We start from the raw sequence: 24,030 nt of genomic DNA, 5'->3' as shown, positions 1-24,030 counted from the left end.
CAGGTCCAGATGGATTCACTAGTGAATTTTTCCAAACATTTAAAGAGGACCAGTTCTTCTCAAGCTTTTCCAAGAAATTGAAAAAAAACAGAAACTCTCCCAAACAGTTTCTTTGAAGCCCATATCTCTCTAAAACCAAAAGGAAAAAAAGACACCACAAGAAAAGAAAACTAAAGGCCAATATCCCTGATGAACACAGATGCAAAGATTCTCAACAAAATACTAGCCAATAGAATTCAACAACTCATCAAAAAGATTATACACCATGACCAACTGGGATTCAACTCGAGGATGCAAGGATGGTTTAACATTCGAAATCAATCAACATAAACCATCATATAAATAAAAGAAAAGATAAAAAATCATATGATCATATAAATAGATGCAGAGAAAGAATTTGACAAGATCCAGCACCTGTTTATGATGAAAAGCCTCGCCAAAATAGGGATAGAGGGAACTTTCCTCAATATAGTTAAAGTCATCTACAACAAGCCTACAGCAAGCATCATCCTCAATGGGGAAAAACTGAGAGCCTTCCGCCTAAGATCAGGGACAAGAATAGGATGCACATTCTCTCCACTACTGTTCAATATAGTACTGAAAGTACTTACAATAGCGATTAGGCAAGAAAAAGATATTAAGGGCATCCAGGTAGGGAAGGAAGTAATCAAGTTCTCACTATTTGCAGATGATATGATACTATACTTAGAGAACTTAAAAACCTCTACCAAGAAACTCCTAGAAACAATAGGCTTCTCTAGTAAATTTGCAGGCTATAAAATCAATACGCAAAAATCCATGGCTTACCTATACAAAACTAGTGAAAGAGAAGAAAGTGACATGAATAAACTATCCCATTCAAAATTGTGCCCCAGAAAGTCAAGTACCTAGGAATCAGTTAAACTAAGGAAGTAAAGGATCTGTACAAAGAAAACTACATAACGCTACTTCAAGAAATAAAAGATGACATGAGGAATTGGAAAAATATCACCTGTTCATGGATGGGGAGAATTAACATTGTCAAAATGGCAATAGTTCCCAAAGCACTGTACAAATTCAATGTGATCCCTATAAGAATACCCATGACATTCATCAAAAATGAAATAAACACTCCTGAAATTTATATGGAACAATAAGCCCCCACGAATAGCTAAAGCAATTCTTGGGAAAAAGAAAAGGGAGGAATCAACCTCCCTAATTTCAAGCTCTACTTCAAAGCAGTAATAATTAAAACAGCATGGTACTGGAACAAAGGCAGAGCTGTAGACCAATGGAACAGGGTTGAATATACTGACATCTCCCCTCAAGCATATGATCATCAAAACTTTGATAAGGGGGCAAGAAAAGTGAAGTGGAGCAGGGAAAGCCTCTTTAAGAAATTGTGCTGGCAAAACTGGATGGCTACATGCAAAAAAGTGGGCTCAGATCTCTGCCTAACGCCATGTACAAAAGTAATATCAAAATGGATTAAAGACCTCAACATCAGACCGGAATCCATAAGGTACACTGAAGACAAAGTTGGCAAAACCATCCATGATATTGAAGGTAATGGTATCTTCAAAGTTGTCACTCCACTGGCCAAGCAAGTGAAAACAGAGATAGACAAATGGGACTATCTTAAACTAAGAAGATTCTGCCCCTCTAAAGAAACAGTGACCAAAATACAAAGACAGTCTACAGAATGGGAAAGTGTATTCGCCGAATACACATCCGACAATGGATTGATATCAAGGATATTCAAGGTACTGGTTGAACTCCACAAGAAAAAAACACTCAACCCCATCAAAAAATGGGAAGATGAAATGAACAGAAACTTTCTCAAAGAAGAAATCCGAATGGCTAAAAGGCACATGAGAAAATGCTCCACGTCATTAATCATCAGGGAGATGCAGATCAAATCAACAATGAGATATCATTTCACACCTCAGAGACTGGCCCACATCCAAAAGAACAAAAGCAACCAGTGCTGGCGCCGATGTGGCGAGAAATTGACCCTCCTTCACTGCTGGTGGGAATGCCGACTGGTCCAACCCTTTTGGAAAACTGTAAGGACAATTCTCCAAAAATTATAAATCGAGCTCCCATTTGACCCTGCAATACCATTCCTGGGAATATATCCCAGAGAGGCAAAAAAGTATAGTCGAAGGGACATCTGCACTTGTTTGTTCATTGCAGCACTCTTTACAATAGCCAGAATCTGTAAAAAACCTGAGAGCCCAAGAACAGATGACTGGTTAAAGAAACTTTGGTACATTTACACAATGGCTGTTAGAAAAGATGAAGTCATTTTAATTTACATACAAGTAGTACTACATGGAAATTATCATGTTAAATGAAATGAGTCAGAAAGAGTGGGATAGACACAGAAAGATTGAATTCATCTGGGGAACATAAAGTAACAAAATAGGAGACTAACTAACACCCAAGAGTGGCCCAGATCAGTACCAGGAAATTTGCTCCATGACTTGGAGGCCAGTCATACGTGCTGGGGGAAAGGGAAGCTTAGATAGAGAAGAGAGCTCAGATAAAGGGTGTTGGGAGGATCCTCCCAGGATGGGAAAAGTATGCTGAAAGTAGACTATAGACCAAACATGATGGCCACTCAATGCCTCTCTTGCAGACCACAGAATCACAGAACCCAAAAGGAGAGAGAGAGAAGAAAAGGGAATGCCCTGCCACAGAGGCCGGGTGGAATGGGGGAGGTGGGGATGGGAGGGATACTGGGACCCATTGTGGTGGAAAATGGGCACTGGTGGAGGGATGGGTACTTGATCATTGTATAACTGAAACCCAAGCACAAAAATTTGTAAGTCTACAACTGTACCTCATGGAGTTTCACTAATAAAAAAATATGGTGAATATTAGAACACAATATATTAAAATTTGTTGGAATGGCCAAATGATTCTAAAAGAACTTTTACTATATCTTATCATTATTTGTTATTGTTATTTATTATAACTTATTATTATTTGAAAACAGGATAAGAACTCTATTCTGGTCTCTTAAAGAGGAATCAAAAGAGCTATGCTTGGAGTATCACTGTTTCACTCAAATGAGAGAAAGAATCCGGAGTTCCGACCTCCATCGACGGTCAAGAATCAGGGCCGCTGTCTCTTTTGCCAAGGCATTGAAAATTAGATGGGCTGGACTCGTAATGAGATTTGGAGACGACCACTGGACTAGAGCCGTTACCTACTGGATTCCATGGGACGTCAAAAGACCACGTGGCCTGCCACCTACCAGATGGTCAGAGTTCTTCATCAAGACCCTGAATGATCGGTTTGAAACTCATCGTGTTCCTAGAATGAACAGACGCCGTTGGGTTACACGAGCACGCGACAGGGACAAATGGAGACGTTACTGGTGCCCACTCAAGCAACTCGATTAACGGGAAGTCAAGTGATCAAGAGATCAAGTGAATATTTGTTTAAGAATTTTAATTTATTTCATAATGCGTTGCTAAACTATAAGACAAAAATAAAATAACAATTTAATACAATAGAAAAATAACTACATTATAAAACTAAGGACAATGAATCCAATAATTTAAGAAGATAATGAAATAATGAGTACCACTAAAAACAATAATAACTAAAATAAAACAAAAATTATTTTAAATTCATTAATTTCTGAGGGGTAGTTAAGGTTTATAAGAAACCTTTCACTTATGTTATATAATCCCCAACTTGGAAACCAACCAAAATATCTATGCATGTTCATTAATCAGCAATTTTTCAGCTAAACTTAATATTTTCTGTGAAGCTATACTCATGATTCATGCATAGTCACATCATCTTTAGAATCATTGCCACGTCCCTATTCTACAATATTCTTAATATATTTAAAATCAGCCAATTTGAACTTGTTATGTACTTTCTTAATTTGAAAAATAGTAATATTTTCTTTATACACACACACAAATACGTTATAGTTAGAGATGACTCTGAGGCACAGAAGGAACTCCCACTTCAATATCTAAAGAGGCTTAGAAATTCAGAAAAGGAGAGAGAAAGAGAGAGAGACAGAGAGAGAGAGAGAGAGATTAAGTCAGACTTATACATTTGTCTCTAGAATTGTCTCTGGGAATTCAGAGAGTCTTGTTCAGTCTCTTTCCAGTTCCATACATCATCTCTTCCTTATAAGCAAAGAGGACTGTCGTAGATGTCTGTTTCCCTGAAGTATACGTGCCCAGGACCTTAAGGGAAGCTTTTCCTAACTGGCAAACCTCTCTCCCAACCTTCTAACTAAGACCTTCTTAGACTCACTGAGGAAGGAAAAAATACCTATTCAAAATAACTAAGATACTCTACAAATTCCAAAGAGACCTGCATTTCTCTGGTTTTCCAATCCTTCCAAGGCCTTGGATATAATCCTGCTCAGGCCATTATTTGAGGTTAAAATGACAATCCTCAGTAACTCAAATTTTCAGTCAAAAGCTAGTTCCTGAGCACCAACCCTGCAGGATAGTAACATGTTGGGCTTCCCACAAGTCTTGTAGCTAGAGTTCAGGCTGAGGTAGGGGGCATGAGAAGAGTTGAGGGGGATCAGAGGGAAATTTCCTGATGGTCTCTTTCTACCTAAATTACATAAATTCATAAATTGTGCATGTAAGTCATGATTTCATGGAATTTGTCAGTGTAACAATTCCATTCTGTCTCTTGCACAATGTATTAATTCTATGAATGTACTATTGTCCTGTAATATTCCTAAGAGGATGGAAAGGTGTAGAATGCTGCCCAACATGCAGAGTCAGAGATAAAACCTCAACCTTAGGGATAATGGTTGATCAAAAATGCAATATAGGTATCTTCTGGTCATAGCCTCAGAGAGCAATGACTGGAGGTATTAACAATACCTTCTACTGTTCCATTTCAGTGCTTTTCTGGACTTCTATTGAGTCATTATTTCTTATGTTTTAAAAATAGAAATTCTTGACTCATCCACATAAGTCTTTTTTTTAATTTTATTGAATCATCGTGAAATAGTTACTAGCTTTCATGTTTACGTTACAATCAAACAATGGTCAAACACCCATTCCCTTCACCAGTGCACACTCCCCGCCACCAATATCCCCGGTATACCCCCCTTTCCCACCCTCCCCCTGCCTCCATGGCAGACATGATTCCCCATAATCTCTCTCTACTTTGGGGCATTATGGTTTGCAATACAGTCACTGAGAGGTAATCAGGTTTGGTCCTTTATCTACTTTCTGCACACATCTTCCATCCTGACCAGTTCCTTGAGCCAACCTTTTCTTAGTGATCCCTTCTCTATTCCAGCTGCCTTCTCCCCTTTGCTCATGAAGCAGGCTCCAAGCTATGGAGCAATCTATCTGTCTCGTGTATCTACTGTCCTTAGGTGTCAGCCTCATGTTATGTTGTTTTATACTCCACAAATGAGTGCAGTCCTTCTATGTCTAGCCCTCTCTTTCTGACTCATTTCACTTAGCATGATACTTTCCATGTCTATCCATTTATAAGCAAAGTTAATGACTTATTCTTTCCTGACAGCTGCATAGAATTCCATTGTGTAGATGCACCAAAGTTTCTTTAACCAGTCATCTGTTCTAGGGCACTTGGGTTGTTTCCAGATTTGGGCTATTGTGAACAGTGCTGCAATGAGCATATAGGTACAGATGTCATTTCTGCTGTGCTTTTTTGCACCCTCGAGATATATTCCCAGAAGTGGTATTGTGGGGCATATGGAAGCTCAATTTCTAGTTTTTGAAGAACTGTCCATATTGTTTTCCGGAAAAGTTGGACTAGTGGGCATTCCCACCAACAGTGAAAGAGTGTCCCTTTATCCCCACATCCAAGCCAGCACTGGTTGCTTTTGTTCTTTTGAATGTATGCCAGTCTCTGTGGTGTGAGATGATATCTCATTGTTGTTTTGATTTGCATCTCCCTGATGGCTAGCAATATCTACATAAATCTTAAGCTAGTCCTCACTCTCATTTTTTAAAACCTGTCATCATATTATGTCTTATGAACCTATAATCAGATTGTGGATTTATTAATTCTATCGAATCTGGGATAAAAATCTAAGGTTCAAATCAAAACTCTGCCATTTACTAGCACTGTTATGTTAGAAAGTTACTGGAATTCTGTGTGCCTCAGTTCCCCATACCTAAAATGAAGGTTGTTGACACATTAGATATATGTGGTGAAGATTATGTGAAAGATTGTAGGAAACACTGAGTAAATATTAACAATATTATTTACTCTGCCTCTGGGCTGGAGCTATAGCACAGCGGGTAAGGCCTTGCACGCGGCCGACCTAGGTTCGATTCCTCTGCCCCTCTCAGAGAGCCCAGCAAGCTGCCTAGAGTATCTTGCCCACACAGCAAAGCTTGGCAAGCTCCCCGTGATGTATTCAATATGCCAAAAACAGTAACAACAAGTCTCACAATTTGTTGTGAGATGTTACTGGTGCCCACTCTAGCAAATCGATGAACAACAGGAGAACAGTGCTACAGTGCTACTCAGTAGCATACTATAAGACATTGTTGATCATGGTACAAGTGTATGTTAGTAAATTACATAAAAGCAAATTATATTCATTTTTATACTAGACAGACTTAAAAAATTGACTCATAAAACCTGGTAAAATCTTTTTTCATTGATTAATGTCTTAAATTTTTTTTAATTTGGGGAGTCAAAAAGTGATAGTATAGCAGGTAGTGTGCTCGTTTTGTATGTGACCATCCTGGGTTCCATCTGTGGTACCCCATATGGTCCCACGAGCTCTGACAGGTATGCAGAAGTGATCCCCGAGCACAGAACAAAAGAAATCCCTGAACACTGCTATGTACGGCCAAATAAAATATTTTAATTTATATTTCAAAACCATCAGGACTAATTTATATTTCCAAACCATCAGGTGCTACTTAAATTTGATAATATCCAATTGACAGCCACTACATACTGATAACTAATTTCAATGATAATTACATCACATTGTAAAACTGAGGACATTAGCAGTACTGTTTGTATTCATTTCATTATGAAACATTACTTTTCACATTGCTTTGACAGAATTTACAAAGCACATGCCTTTATTTAGGAAATCAATCCAGATTAGAAAGTTTAAAAAAAATCTTCCTAAATAAGAAACATGTAATAATCTCGGAGACAGAGTGAAAGTACAGTGGGCAGTGCATATCGTTGCACACAACTGACTCAAGTTCAATCCCTGACATTCCATATGGTCCCTCAACCACTTCCAAAAGTAATTCCTGAGTGCAGAGCCAGGAGTACCCACTGAACATTGCTGGGTGTGACCAAAAAAAAAAAAGAAGAAAAAAAAACAGAAGAGACAGGTAATAATCTTATTTCAAAAGTCCTTATTTCCTGCTTCTTATCACTTTATACAGTAAATACAGTAATATACAAAAAATCAAACAGGAGTCTAAAGTACAATACTGCCTCATATCTGTCAAATTGAACATTGTACGATCCACACCCATAATCTCCTTGTAATTTTTATCAATATATAAAAATGAGGAAAATGAGGTGAAAGATAAGGTGGCTTTTCTCAAGATAGAAGAGAGAAGAGACAGGAAGGATGGGAACACTTAGAAGTTTTGTCTTCCTCTCTTTCCTATACCTGCAATTTGCCTCTGATTGAACTGAAAGGCAATGACTATGAAGGTATTCTCATTGCTATAAACGCTGATGTGCCAAAAATGAAGCTCTAATTACAGAAATACAGGTAAGAATTCTGCTTGAATTAAGAAAAAGAGAACATGTTAGTGATTATTATTAGAAAGATTTAAGAAAACACTCAAAGAAACTTAAAAGCAGCATGATTCCGTGGAAATGATGCTGCAGTGAGCCATGAGAATTGGAGGAGCAGAAAGGGTTTTGCTTTCTCTCACCATAGACCAAAAAAATATGAAATATGCCTCTTCCTGAGCCACAGTTTTTCATCTAGAACCTCAGCAGTTAGAATTGCTCTGTTTCTAAACACTTATGGAATTAATTCTTCTGGAGAGTCAGGGGGACACTAGGAAATTTTTAAAGTGCCAGTTCCTGGGCAATGCATGTTATTCTCAGGTTGTGGATAATAATAGATAACAAAAAGCAAGACAGACCATAGCAAGCTGCTATGAAGAAAAATAAATCAGCAAAAGGGAATGCTAAATGTTGGCAGTGCTGGGGAAGGGAAAGAATGTGGTTACATTTCATATTTGATAGCAAGGGAAAGCTTCACTTTGGAGATAATATCTGAGGCTGATAGCTGAGACGTGAAGAAAGAGCCCACTGAAAACAAGGGAGAGAAAATAGCAGGTGACGAGATGTGGAAGTAAGATCTGGATTGGTATGACTTGGGAAACAAGTGGAATGAGCAGATGAAAGGGTGTGCAGAGCAGAGAGATTGAGGTTGCAACTCCCATGTCTCTAGAATGACTCTGAGTGTAACAGAAATCCATGAAAGGGGTGGGTGTGAGCAGAGGAGGGGTGTGCTCGCTCCTGCATGTTCAGCAGTTGTTGCCTGTACCAAGGTCAAAACCCTGAGGGTGAGGATGCTTCCATTTGTCACACATCCTGTGACCATAGAGGTGGAATGGGACACTGGGTTCAGAGGCTGTTATAATTGAGAAGTTGTGGTGACTAAGGATCAGTATATTGTAGGAGAGAGAACTCAAATGATGTTATCAGAACATATTCTGAAGATATCATGGACAATTTTTCAGATGATTTTAATGTATATGTGCTAGGGGAGAATATGAAAAAGATAGGAGTGAAGACTTTTAGGATTTTGGCCTGATCACTTGGAGAAGATGGAACTATCATCAATTAAATTATCCTTAACTAGCAGTATCATTGAATCATAATTTTTATACTGGATTAATAATTATGTCTTGAGATGTCAACTGTTCATTATCCTCATTCCTTTTATTCTTGTGTCTTTGGGTTTGAGGGTGCTTGTTTTTAGAAATATCAATGTCTTCATCTTCTTGACCCAGTTCAGACATTATAGGAATTTTGAGAAGAAACTTAATAGGATGAAAACAGGCCTTGTTGCAAGGCAGACCTGGCTAAGTAACTGACCATCAAATTCTGTGGACTCAATACAGAACAAAATCTGAACACAGACTGTAAGGAAAATAAGAACCACCAGAGAACAATGCAGATTTCCCAGGTGTTAGCAGTATCACTTTGTCAAAATGTATTTATTTGGCTGACCTTATATCTATTTATATACTTAAGAGCTTAAGCTTTTATACTGAGGAACAGGTGATTTAAATTTTGCCTTGATGAAAGTAATATTTTAGCACTACTTTTCTATTTTGACATATAAAATCTATACCAAGGCACTCGGGTCATAGCATCAACTAGAAATTAATGTTTTCAGGGACTTTTATTTATAACCAGTACTATTTATACCCAGCAATACTTATACCTATTACTATTTACACCCAGTATTATGAGTGTCTGTGTAGGTGTTTGTACACATACCTGCATAGGCACATCTGTACTACACATATTGGTTGATAACTTGAGATTCCACTAAGAATTGGCTAACTGAAAGAACAGGGTGGATCTTTCATGACCTCATGTGTATTAATTTGTGAGAAGTTACCTGTTCTGCGTGCATATTGAGAATAGTTTAATTTGCAAGTTAAAATTATTGCTATTCAAACATAGATTAGAAAAACAGTCCACATTTTAAAATAAAATTTAATTTTTTTTAGTGAAACACCATGGGTTACAGTTGTAGTCTTTCAAACTTTTGTGCTCAGGTTTCAGTTATACAATGACTGTGTACTCATCCATCCACCAGTGCCCATTTTCCACCACCAATGATACTAGTAATCCTCCCAGATCCCTACCCCATCTTTCCTTTAGGGTGTTGTGGTTTTCAATGGAGGTATTAAGTGGTTATTGTGTTCAGTCTATAATCCGCTTTCAGCATGCAACTCCTATCCAGAGCATGGTGTTCTCTTTACTTGGTGTTCCCTTCTCTATATAAGCTGCCTTTTCCCCCAGCATGTGCTGCCGGCTTTCAAGCCATGGAGCAAACCTCCTGTTACTTATTTCCACTATTCTTGCATGTTACTCTTCCATTCTTTTACTTTATATTCCACAGATGAGTGCAATCTTTCTATGTCTGTCCCTCTCTGACTCATTTCACTTAACATGATACTTTCCATGTAGAACCACTTGTATGCAGATTTCATGACTTCATCTTTTTCTAACAGCTGAATAGTATTCCATTGTGTAGATGTACCAAAGCTCCTTTAACCAGTCATCTGATCTAGGGAACTTGGGTTTTTTTCCAGATTTTGGCTGTTGTAAACAGTGCAGCAATGAACATACAAGTGCAGATGTTATTTCAACTGTACTTTTTTTGCCTCTCTGGGATATATTCCCAGGAGTAGTATTGCTGGGTCAAATTGGCACTCAATTTCTAATTTATTCTTTGAGGATTGCCCATACTGTTTTCCAAAAGAACTGAAGCAGCAGTGAAGGAGAGTCCCTTTCTCCCCACACCCATGCCAAAACCGGTTGTTTTTGTTCTTTTGGAGATGGGCCAATCTCTGTGGTGTGAGATGATATCTCTTTGTTGTTTTGATCTGCATCTCCCCGATGATTAGTGATGTAGAGCATTTTCTCATGTGCCTTTTGGCCATTCGCAGTACACATTTTTTTATTAAGACTGTCAAGCCTGGTTAAATTTAAATCATATATCCAGTGAGTGCTTAACAAAATCTTTCAAACTTCTGCCTTGAGAGGTGAGATATATTTGGGAGGTGGGGATATACATATGTATATAATCATATTTATCCTGATTATATGTTCAAAATTTTTATGATATGTCCCAGTAAACAGAACTTTATGAACCAATTTTCAAATGTTTAATTGTTTCATTTTGGATTACCTAATTTGATTTTTTAAATTTCATTTAAAGGGACTGAAAATATAGTACAGTTGGTTGGCCACTAGCCTTGCATGCAGACAACTTGAATTTGATTCCTCGTATCCCATTCCCCACACACCACCAGTAGTAATTCCTGAATGCAGAGCCAAGAGTAACACCTGAGCATTGATGGCTGTGATCCAAAAACCCTAAATATAAAATAAAATAAAATTCCACTTTACATATCTTGAAGTTAAAAATGAGAAAATGTAATTGTTCTATACTTGAAAATGTATAAACACAAAGTTTTAAATAAAATAAACTAAATTAATAGAGAAAAGAGGGGTGAAAGAAAGAAGAGAGAGGTGGAAAGAAAAGAAACTATAGAAATTCAGCCTGAAAAGTTCAAAGGCCACCATGTTGCACCTCAAGGCTTCACAGCAGTTCTTTGACATAGAATAGTGAAATTCTTTCTTTGCCAAAGTAAGTTGCACAGGGCTATAAAAACTACAAAGTAAACAGAAAGTGTCTGAATTGTATAATGTACTTCCTGTGAAACTGCACTGTAGTAAGTCTCTCCTAGAGGGTGATAGCATAGTGAAAGTAATCTCTCCTATGACTCATCCCCATAGTCTATTTCCACTCACATTAGTTAAGTCTGTTATCTTTAAAGTCCTTCTAGTTCCCCAAAAAAGTAAGAGTGATGATTATCAATTATAAAAGTAAGAGTAATTAGTTTTATGATTGCATATATTGAGTACTTTATAATTTGTTTCACATTTGTGTATTTGCTTTTATTGTATTGGACAAATGGTTACAATAGTATTAGCTTGACTGGTTTTGATGAAAAGTTACTAAGTCTCCACCATAACCAAGTTTCCAAATAACCTCCACCAATGTCTCTCTGTCACCCTTATATTTGCCCATCCCTCCCCAAAATATCTCACCCACTTGATACCTCAGTTTTGCATTCAGAGGTAAAAAATGGAGGTTAGTCATTCCATCCTTATATTATCCTTAAATGTAAGTAATAAGGATTGAAATCTAGCTCAGTGGTAGAGCACTTGCCTTGTGATACTTTGAATTCAATTCCTGGAACTATAAAATAATCTAAGATATGAGAAAATTGAGCTTCAGCAAGACATATATTGGCAAGATCTATCACCCAAAAAATTCCAAACTAATTCCAGTATTATAATTAGTTTTTATAATTAGTAATTATATTATAATTATAATTACTCTGAATTCTATGTCTTTATCATATCATAAAATTTCTCTGAACATGAAACAGAAGCATTTGATGAAGAATTATGAGACATCTGAAGTTCTAGGAGGCAGGGGAAATGGAGGTTGGGCCATGTCCAATAGTACGGAAAGGTTGCTCCTGACTCTTTAATTAGTGGTAACTCCTGAAAGTGGACAAGATATCATATGTGATGGTGGGAATTAAACCTGGATTGACCACATATAAGGCAAGCACCTAAATTCACGTACTATCTCTGCAAAACTACAGTGAAAATTATTGTGTACAAGATCAAGAACTAATTTTGTGTAGCAAATGTGGATGGCAGAGTAGAAATTTTGAGGCTGAGATTCTACTTTTCAAACTGCTATTAAATAAAGAAATGTTTGTAATGAATCTCTGCTTTTTTAATTCATGTCACTTGACCATATTACATTTTCCCTTTAATAACAGGACATGGTGACTGAAGCTTCTGCTTACCTGTTTAAAGCCACAGAAAACAGAAAATATTTTTAAATGTAAATATATTAATCCCAGACACCTGAAAACAAAAACCTGAATGTATGAGGCCAAGATCTGAAAGCTAAAAACATGTAAGGCTCAATAAAACTCCTCTTAGAAGTTATATTTTCCAAAATATATATATATATTTTTTTTCTGTTGTTCCTCAATTTTACTGAAGATTAATTATTTCAGAGTGTTTCAGACTAAATATTATCATTTCTATTTCTAATGTTTGAAAAATCATTTTATACCTTCTCAGGCTACTGTCATAGTTGCACCACCTGCATTGCCAGGTAGAGATGAACCCTACACCAGACACTTTTCAGAGTGTGGAGAAAAAGGAGAATGCATTCATTTGACCCCTGATTTTCTATTGAGAAAAAAGCAAAATGAATATGGACCATCAGGTAGGAGTTCTAGTTAATAAAATTGAGTAAAAAGTCAGCTTTGTACAATGTTCAAATCCTAACTCCTGTTAAACCAACTGTGTGTCCTTGGACAATGGTCTAGCCTCTCTGTGCTTATTTTCTAAAACAGTCAATCATAAATAGAGAAATTCTAAATTTCAAAATTGTTATAAATATCAGATATATATGTAAATATCTCATTCAATCATATTCAGTATAGTTTTTATGAAAATGTGATCATAGGGAAGCAAATTATACATGTATTTCTCAAGGCATTTTAGGACTTGAAAAATTAGTATTCCACAACTGGGCAATAATGAATCATCTTGTACCTCCATGAAAGACAGCTCATGATAAGCTGAAAACTTCCAAGATACATATTCTGGACTGGATAAAATGTTCAGGCTTTATTAGTGACCGATAATATTATTCAACTTATTTGTTTGAATCAGATGAACTTTCCAAGTAAATGAAGCTCTCTAGCTATAAAAATGGCAATTCTGTCTACTTCAAATTACAAGTTAAGATCACTAGTTCAAAAGAAGTAAAGCAAATTATTTTTATGATGAAAATGTTGTTCAAGAAGGCTTTAATCACATGTCACTATTGTTTAAGAAAATTTTCCTGAGTCCACAACATACACCACGTGCACCTCTTCCTCTTCCCATGCCCCTTCAGTGAGCTTTGATTAAATCCCTTGTCTCTGTTGAACATTCAGCTTGCTCCTGGTCCTCAACATTATTGGAAACTGCACCCTACCCAGTCTTAAAAGCTCCTTCCTCAAATCCAAATCTTCTACTCCCCCTATACATTAAGCATCACCCTCTTTGCTCTCTGTCACCAGTGTTCCTTTACACCTTTCTAGCTATACATCTTCCCTACTTGGCATGTTAGATAAAGTCAGTCATTACAACTCTAAATATAAAAATTCCAACTTCCTCATTACTGTTATCTTTATTTGATTCTACTTGTCAATCCTTAGTACTAAATTCCTGCTATTTTTCTTTGACTCATTTAATATGCTTCCAAGATTTAAAAAAAATCACAAAACCATAACAACAAACCAATACAAAACACACATTTCAAAGCTCAAGAAAGCCTCAACACTTTTCAATGGTACTTTTATTTATTTCTTTTCAACTCTATTTATCACTATACAATTCAGGTTTTACACGCTCTCTAGTTATTCTTTTTATTCCCATTCTTTAAAATATACCTTGACTGAAAAAAATCTCTACTTTCAAATTTATATCCACTTTCAACTTCCAGCTTCTATGGGAGTTAGGAGTTGAACTTCTGTGCTCACTTCAGACCTATTCCATAACTGACAGCATTCTTTATGCTCCAGCTATGCCTGCAATTGCCATAATGTGACTCATTTGTATGAGAAAAAAGTCAGATCCTAGTAAACTGTACCCTAAAAACAAAATGGCTTTTGGGAAAAAATATTAATAAGAAAGTCTTCAGAGTTTATGTAATTTATCCTAAAAATGATAGCATCACATACCTAAAAGAAAAGTGGACCATCCAGGCAGCATATCAGTGTGAATATAGCAGCCACCAAAGCACATATTAGAATAACATCCAGCATAAAATCCTTTTACAACTGAGAATGGGACAAATGGAAAGTGAGAAGGTGATGTACATTGGAAAGGAATTCTAAGAGAGCTGGCATTTTTAAATAAAAATAAAAAATTTTAAGGTGTACAACATGGTAATTTGATATGCATATATGCTGAGATGAATACTGCCCTCAAAAAATTTAATAATTCATATCCTGCCACATCCACCTTAATGTGTACCCTTTAGGTTCTATCATATACACCCTGCAAATACAGGCGGGAATAGGGGCCAGGGCAGCCACAAACTGAGAACAAAGCAACTTTGAGAGGGGACTATACTGGGGAAGTCACAGGGTATGCAATTTTGAATTTTATTAAAATTCATCAAATTCCTATTTAGTAACTGATATAGGGTTCCCCCTCCTATATATAACTCCAGTTTACTACACTGGCTCGATTCAACTCTGAAACCTTAAAGAAGTGGTTTTGAAGTTTAACATAAAGAGTTACTTAGGAATATGCTAGTATGTGAATTCTAGCCACGTGTGTTTTTTGCAATTCTTGTAAACTCCCGGGTGATAATGTTGCTAATCCTATTAGGCCAACAAACACTTTTTGAGTATCAAAAGCTAAAAAGTTTGACATACGATTTTTGTATGACATTATTCACATTCCCCCGCTTATTTTCAAAGCTCAGCAATGACAGGAATACACTGCAATCAAACAGATATGATTTCCAACATTTTTTTCAGTGCTATTTACTTTTTCTATCACACTTAATCACACTTAACTTCCCGTTAGTCGTCGATTTGCTTGAGCGGGCGCCAGTAACGTCTCCATTTGTCCCTGTCGCATGCTAGTGTAGCCCAATGGCATCTGTTCACTCTGGGAACATGAAGGGCCTCAAACCGATCGTTCATGATCTTGACGAAGAAGTCTGACCATCTGGAAGGTGGGCGGCCACGCAGTCTTTTGACATCCCATGGAATCCAGTCAGTAACAGCTCTAGTCCAGCGGTCGTCTTTAAATCTCATTACGTGACCAGCCCATCTGATTTTCGACACCTTGGCAAATGAGACAGTGTCCCTGATTCTTGATCGTTGACGGATGTCAGAACTCCGGATTCTTTCTCTCATTTGAGTGAAACGTGATATTCCAAGCATAGCTCTTTCTATTCTTCTTTGGGAGACCTGAATAGCGTTCTCATCCTGTTTGCGTAGGGTCCAAGTCTCTGAGGCATATGTTAATGCAGGAAGAACAGTAGAATCAAAGAGATGTGCCCGGAGCCGGAGGTTCTTCGTCCTCTTAGCTATTTCTTCGACGTTCTTGAAGGCGTTCCAAGCCGCTCTCTTCCTCCTGCGCAGCTCGGGTGCCAGGTCATTTGTCATGTTGACCTCTCGACCTAGGTACACATAGCTGTTGCATTCGGAGATGGTCATTCCATTGAGAGTGAATGGGGCGTCAGGAACAAGGCTGTTTCTCATAAACATTGTCTTTGTAAGATTCAGCTGTAGTCCTACCTTTCCAAACGCACGGTCAAAGTCGGTCAGCATTTGTGCCACTTGGCTGATGTTTGGCATTATTAAAACAATGTCATCAGCAAAGCGGAGGTGGTGTAGTTGCCGACCATCTATCTTCACTCCCATTCCTTCCCATTCCAGTCGTCGCATGATGTTCTCGAGGGTGGCACTGAAGAGTTTTGGTGAAATGGTATCACCCTGCTGCACCCCTCTCTTGACATCAACGATCACTTCTTTGTAGAATGGTGAGATCCTGGTAGTGAATCCGCAATACAGCTCACGGAGGATCCTGATGTATTGGGCTTGAATGCCCTGATTGGCTAGGGCTTCAATGACCGCTTCCGTCTCAACAGAATCAAAGGCCTTCTTTAAATCAATGAACGTTAAACAGAGCGGCATCTTGAACTCCCGAGAAACCTCAATGAGCTTGGTTATTGTGTGGATATGGTCGATGGTGCTGAATCCTTTGCGGAACTCTGCTTGCTCGCATGGTTGTCCTTCATCTAGTGTTCTGCCAATCCTATTTAGGATGACTCGAGTCAACAACTTGTAGATGACAGACAATAGGCAGATCGGGCGATAGTTGCCAATGTCATGGATGTCTCCCTTCTTGAACAGTAGTACGGTCCTGCTGGTTTTCCATTGGGACGGAACCTTGCATTCAGACAGGTAGCGAGTGAAGAGCCGAGCCAGTGTATTGATGAGTACTGACGGCAGGTTCTTCAGGTGTTCAGGTCTGACCTTGTCTGGGTCGGGTGCTGTTTGTTTCTTTACCAACGAAATGGCGTCTCAGATTTCGGAAGGGAGAACGTTGGGAACAACATATCCATCCTGCGGAATTTGGTATGTCGGCAAGTGGACATGGCTATTGAAGAGATTTGAGTAGAAGTCATGGATAATCTTCTCCATTGCCGTTCTGGAGGATGTGATGGATCCATCAGGACGTCGGAGGGCAGTCATCTTGGTCTTATAGTTGGCGAAGGACAGGCGGGCGTTACGAATACTTTTCCCGGCTTCTGCCGCATCTACCAGTACTTCTGCTCTTCTCTCTTTGAGGTCTTCCTTGATCGCATCTCTGCACTGCTTTGCGAGCTCGGACGTTAGCTTGCGGTTGCCTGAGGCATGCGCCAAACCACGCTGGTGAATTAGCTCAAGAGTTTTCGAAGATAGGCGATTTTTTGTGGCTATCTCTCTCTTGGCGTTCCTCGCACATACATGGAGGTGCTGAACCAGTTAATCGTATTCCTCATCAATATTGTCAACAATGGCATCTTCCCATGTTGCTGCAATAGTGCCAAAGAGTTCCCAGTTGGTGGTCATTCTGGTAGTTCTCTTTTTGAACTTTGCAGCCCTTTCTCCCCGCTCTGTGAAGTAGAATTTTGCATGAAGGAGACGGTGGTCCAATCCCGTTCGAAATTTTGGGACAACAGCGACATCAGTCAGGCAAAACCGTTGATTGAATATGATGTGGTCTATTTTGTTGTGGAATCGTCCACCGGGAGACTCCCATGTCCATCCTTTAGATTCTGCCTTCTGGAACTGTGAGTTACCATGAATGGTCTTGGTCGACATGATGAACTCAAACAGTCTCTCACCCTGTTCGTTCCATTCTAGGCCATGGGTCCTGATGTGAAGTTCTTCAGCTGATCTTCTCGGTCCTATCGTGGCATTAAAATCACCCACAATGATCTTGTAGAAGGTGTGGTCTTCTTTATAGAACTTCTCTAGCTCCATGTAGAACTTCTCGATTTCTCTTTCATCATAATGAGATGTTGGTGAGTAGACAACAAAGATAGAAACTGCAGGCAGTGAGTCACATCTATTCAAATGTAAACGTCCGATTCGGGTTGTTAGGCATTTGAATGAATCAATGCTCTTGGCCAAGTTTGTGTTGACAAGGACACCGACGCCTCCAACACCTCTTTTATCGCATGTTCCGAGGAACAATTCTTCTCCAGTGTCGAAAACGGCATGTTGAGATTCGTGCCTTCTTGTCTCGGTCAGACCAATGATGTCATACTTGATCATTCGCGCTTGTACCATCAGGTCCTCGATGGATGCATCTGATGCTAGCGTACGTGCATTGAAAGTACAGATGATCATTTTTGTCTTCCTTCGTTGTGGCAGCCTAGGTCGGCCTTGAGATTTTGTCGGCCTCTCCTTTCTCATCCTTCTCAGTGCTGCCATGTCGGTGAAGCCTTCAGGGTCAGGTGAATGAGACCAGTTGTAGTTACTGGTTTTGGCATACCGAATACACAGCGGATAGCTTGCCAGGCTCTTCCGTGTGGGCAGAATACTCTCGGTAGCTTGCCAGTCTTTCCGAGAGGGATAGAGGCTTTTGGGGCGACCTCTAATCACCCTTGTAGGTGTTACCATATTTGAACCCTATCAAATATGGTACGACAATTCCGGAAGATGGGTATTTAGTGTCTTATGATGTGTCGCGCAGCCGCAAAGCGGCCTCGCGGGTCCGGAAAGCGTCCTGGAGTGTGGCGACGGCTGGGTAGTGGAAGTAGTGTCGAGAGTAGAAGTCTGCCAGTGGGGTATTTATCTGGGTAGGGTGGGTCTCCTGTGCGCAATTCGATCTCTGGTGGTTGATGGAAGCAGACAGGGCAGGGTAGTGTGGGGCTCCTGATTAGAATCCCTTTGTCACCTGTGGTGGTGGGAGCAAGCAGAGAAGCTCTGTCCCTGGGTCCGCGGAGCCTGGAGTCCAAGGTCTCAGAGAGTTCCGCTTATCTTGTTCTGTGGGTCTTCAGTTGTGCGTGGGTCTCGGCCGGAGCTGCCGCGCGGGTCCGGAAAGCGTCCTGGAGTGTGGCGACGGCTGGGTAGTGGAAGTAGTGTTGAGAGTGGAAGTCTGCCAGTGGGGTATTTATCTGGGTAGGGTGGGTCTCCTGTGCGCAATTCAATCTCTGGTGGTTGATGGAAGCAGACAGGGCAGGGTAGTGTGGGGCTCCTGATTAGAATCCCTTTGTCACCTGTGGTGGTGAGAGCAAGCAGAGAAGCTCTGTCCCTGGGTCCGCCGAGTCTGGAGTCCAAGGTCTCAGAGAGTTCCGCTTATCTTGTTCTGTGGGTCTTCAGTCATGCGGGAGTCTCGGCTGGAGCTGCCACGCGGGTCCGGAAAGTGGACTTTTTCTATATTGATTAAAATTGCATTTTTTTCTATCTTTAAGCTATGTATTTACCTTGATTCTTCTATTTTACTTGTAATGATCCTTAGGAAAAGATTTTTATTCTGACTTCCTCTATGTAAACTTTTCCCTGTCAGGAACTGTATATTACTGATCTTTTAATTTCAAATATGGTGCTGAATATATACAATTAATAATTTTTATGTTATAATTGATTATATTTAAGAACAATAAATTACTTCCCTTAGACATTTATGAAATTATTATTATATAGTCTATAGCTATGTTTTCCATATTTTTAATTATAAACCCTTAAGAAACATATACAGACCATTTTTATTATTTAATTTATACTGTCAGAAATTTTAGTGTCATTGGTATATTGCATATCTACCTATTTTGTTGGTTGGAGAGAGCTTTGTAGAACCAAAAATCCAAGATGTTTTTCTCTCCAAAAACCAAACGCCGAGCCCAGTCTCTATACCCTTAGGATACATGAACCAAATATTTCATTTATTTAACATTCAAAATAAAAAATAATGTACTTACTAATAACAGTACATATAACATAGTATCACTGTCACTGTCCTCCTGTTGTTCATCGATTTACTGGAATGGGCCCAGTAACATCTCCATTGCGAGACTTGTTGTTACTTTTTTTGACATATTGAATACGTCATGGTAGCTTGCCAGGCTTTGCCTTCCAGGTGAAATACTCTTGGAGACTTGCCTGGGCTCTTTGAGAAGGGCAGAGGATTTGAATCTGGGTTGGTTGGGTCGGCTGTGGGCAAGGCAAACTCCCTACACTGTGCTATCACACCTATTTAGTTTATTTAAAACAACATCAATATTTTCTTAAAAATTAGAAACTATTTGACGAACTACTTTTGCCACTTGAATTCTGATCTTCTATTTGAAATATTACTCACAGGTTAACTGATTGTCCATGAATGGGCTCACCTCCGCTGGGGAGTGTTTCATGAGTATAATGAGGATGAGCCTTTCTATGCTGCTTCAAACAAGAAAATTGAAGCAACAAGGTATGACCATTTAAATTTTCTTAAATTATTTTAGGTTGTTACTTCTTTTCTTTCTATTTATTAGTGAAACACCATGAGGTACAACTGTTGACCTTACAAGTTTTTGTGCTTGAGTTTCAATTATACAATGATCAAGTATCCATCCCTTCACCAGTGCCCAATCTCCTCCCACAATGATCCCAGTATCCCTCCCTCCCCCCTACCTCCCATTCCATCCCGCCTCTATGGAAGGGCATTCCCTTTTGTTCTCTCTCTCCTTTTGTTTGCTGAAGTTTGCAAAAGAGACATTGAGTGGCAATCAGGTTCAGTCTATAGTCTACTTTCAGCATGCATCTCTCATCCTGGGAGGATCCTCCCAACCCCCTTTTCATGGTGTTTCCTTCTTTTTCTGAGCTGCCCTCTCCCCTAGCATGTGCAGTTAGACTTCAAGCCATGGAGTGAACCTCCTGGTACTTATCTCAGCTATCCTTCAGTGTTAGTCTCCTATTTTGTTACTTTATGTTCCCCAGATGAATGCAAACTTTCTATGTCTGTTCCTCTCTTTCTGACCCATTTCACTTAGCATGATACTTTCCATGTGGTACCACTTGTATGTAAATTTCATGACTTTATCTTTCTTAACAGCTGCATAGTACTCCATTGTGTGATTGTACCAAAGTTTCTTTAACCAGTCATCTGTTATCGGGCACTCGAGTTTTTTCCAGATTTTGGCTATTGTGGACAGTGCAGTAATGAACATACAAGTGCAGTTGTCATTTCAGCTATAATTTCTTGCCTCTCTGGGATATATTCCCAGGAGTGGTATTGCTGGGTCAAATGGGAGCTCAATTTCTAATTTTTTGAGAATCATTTATACTGTTTTCCAAAAGGGCTGGACCAGCCAGCATTCTCATCAGCAGTGAAGGAGAGTCCCTTTCTCACCACATCCACGCCAGCACCGGTTGCTTTTGTTCTTGTGGATGTGGGCCAGTCTCTGAGGTGTGAGATGATATCTCATTGTTGTTTTGATCTGCATCTCTCTGATGAATAGTCATGCAGAGCATTTTCTCATGTGCCTTTTAGCCATTCGGATTTCTTCTTTGAGAAAGTTTCTGTTCATTTCATTACCCTATTTTTTGATGATGTTAGATGTTTTCTTCTTGTGGAGTTCAACCAGTGTTTTGTATATCCTTGATATCAGCCCCTTGACGGATGGGTCATGGTCACATTCCTTCTGTTGTTCATCGATTTGCTCGAGCAGGCCCAGTAACGTCTCCATCATGAGACTTATTGTTACTGTGTTTTGGCATATAGAATACGTCATGGGTAGCTTGCCAGGCTCTGCCGTGCGGGAGAGATACTCTCAGTAGCTTGTCGGGCTCTTCGAGAGGGGCAGAGGAATCGAACTCGGGTCGGCCATATTGACTGCATGCAAGGCAAACGCCCTACCGCTGTGCTATCACTCCAGCCCAACGGATGGGTATTGGGTGAATATCTTTTCCCATTCTGTAGATTGTCTTTGCATTCTGGTCATTATATCTTTTGAGGTGCAGAACCTTCCTAATATAAAATAGTCCCATGTGTTTATCTCTGTATCCACTTGGATGGTCAAAGGAGTATCATCTTTGAAGATGTTAGCCTCAACATAGTGGAGGGTTTTGCCTACCTTGTCCTCAGTGTACCTTATGGATTTTGTCCTGATATTGAGATCTTTCATCCATTTTGTTCTGACTTTTGTTCATGGTGCTAGCTCAAGGTCTAAGCCCATTTTTTTGCATATGGTTTTCTAGTTTTGCCAGTACCATTTGTTGAAGAGGCTTTTCTTGCTACACTTCACATTTCTCGCTCCCTTATCAAAGATTAGATGTTCATACAATTGGGGTTGTGTGTACAAAATTTCACCCTGTTCTATTGGTCTGCAGCCCTGCCTTTCTTCCAGTACCATGCTGGTTTTTTTTTTATTTTTTTATTTTTATTTTTATTTATTTATTTATTTATTTACAGTTGTAGATTTACAATTTTTTGTGCTTGGGTTTCAATTATACAATGATCAGATACCCATCCCTCCACCAGTGCCCGTTTTTTACCACCATGGATAATATCCCTCCCACCCCCATCCCCCCCATCCCCCCCTGCCTCTGTGGCAGGGCAATCCCCTGTGTTCTCTCTCTCCGTTTGGGTGTTGTGGTCTGCAAAAGAGGCATTGAGTGGCAAACATGTTCAGTCCATAGTCTACTTTCGACATGCATCTCCCCTCCTGGGAGGATCCTCCAAACATCCTTTATTTGGTGCTCCCTTCTCTATCTGAACTGCCCTTTCCTCTAGGATACCCGGCTGGCCTCTAAGTTATGGAGTAATCATCCTGGTGCTGATCTCAGCTATTCTTGGGTATTAATCTCATACTTTGTTACTTTATATCCCCCAGATGAATGCAATCTTTCTATGTCTATCCCTCTCTTTCTGACTCATTTCGCTTAGCATGATACTTTCCATATTGTACCACTTGTATGTAAATTTCATGACTTCATCTTTTCTAACAGCTACATAGTACTCCATTGTGTAGATGTACCAAAGTTTCTTTAACCAGTCATCTGTTCTTGGGCATTCAGGTTTCTTCCAGTTTCTGGCTATTGTAAAGAGTGCTGCAATGAACAAACAAGTACAGATGTCACTTCGACTATACATTTTTGCCTCTCTGGGATATATTCCCAGGAGTGGTATTGCTGGGTCAAATGGGAGCTCAATTTCTAATTTTTTGAGAATCGTCCATACTGTTTTCCAAAAGGGCTGAACCAGTGGACATTCCCACCAACAGTGAAGGAGTGTCCCTTTCTCGCCACATCCACGCCAGCATCAGTTGCTTTTGTTCTTTTGAATGTGGACCAGTCTCTGAGGTGTGAGATGGTATCTCATTGTGGTTTTGATCTGCATCTCTCTGATGATTAATGATGTAGAGCATTTTCTCATGTGCTTTTTTGCCATTCGGATTTCTTCTTTGAGAAAGTTTCTGTTCATTTCATTGCCCCATTTTTGGATGGGGTTGGATGTTTTCTTCTTGTGGAGTTTAACCATTATTTTGTATATCCTGGATATCAACCCCTTGTCAGATGTGTATTCGGCGAATATCCTTTCCCATTCTGTAGACTGTCTTTGTATTTTGGTCACTGTTTCTTTGGAGGTGCAGAAGCTTCTTAGTTTAAGATAGTCCCATTTATCTATCTCTGTTTTCACTTGCTTGGCCAGTGGCGTGGCATCTTTGAAGGTACCATTAGTTTCAATATCATGGAGGGTTTTGCCAACTTTATCTTCAATGTACCTTATGGTTTCTGGTCTGATGTTGAGGTCTTTAATCCATTTTGATCTTACTTTTGTACATGGTGTTAGGCAGAGTTCTCAGCCTATTTTTTTGCATGTAGCCGTCCAATGATGCCAACACAATTTATTAAAGAGGCTTTCCTTACTCCACTTCACATTACTTGCACCTTTATCAAAGATTAGATGATCATATGATTGAGGGGAGATGTCAGTGTATTCAACCCTGTTCCATTGGTCTGCAGTTCTGCCTTTGTTCCAGTACCATGCTGTTTTAATTATTAACGCTTTGTAGTAGAGTTTGAGGTTTGGGAGGGTAATGCCTCCCCTTGTCTTTTTCCCAAGAATTGCTTTAGCTATTCATGGGCGTTTGTTGTTCCATATGAATTTCAGGAGTGATTGATCGGTTTCTTTGAAGAATTTCATGGTATCCATATAGGGATTGCATTGAATCTGTATAATGTTTTAGGG

General features: G+C 39.3%; 1 pseudogene; it reads left to right on the top strand.

Moving 5' to 3' along the window:
* Nucleotides 1-6,132: 6,132 nt before the first annotated feature.
* The window catches only part of LOC130031505 (calcium-activated chloride channel regulator 4-like), a 48,988-nt pseudogene continuing 31,090 nt past the window's right edge, over nt 6,133-24,030 (top strand).

The sequence above is a fragment of the Sorex fumeus genome, unplaced genomic scaffold, assembly GCF_029834395.1.
Source record: "Sorex fumeus unplaced genomic scaffold, SorFum_2.1 ptg000047l, whole genome shotgun sequence".
Classification (NCBI taxonomy): domain Eukaryota; kingdom Metazoa; phylum Chordata; class Mammalia; order Eulipotyphla; family Soricidae; genus Sorex; species Sorex fumeus.
The sequence above is the reverse complement of the archived record's forward strand: the minus strand, read 5'-3'. Positions and strand labels throughout refer to the sequence as shown.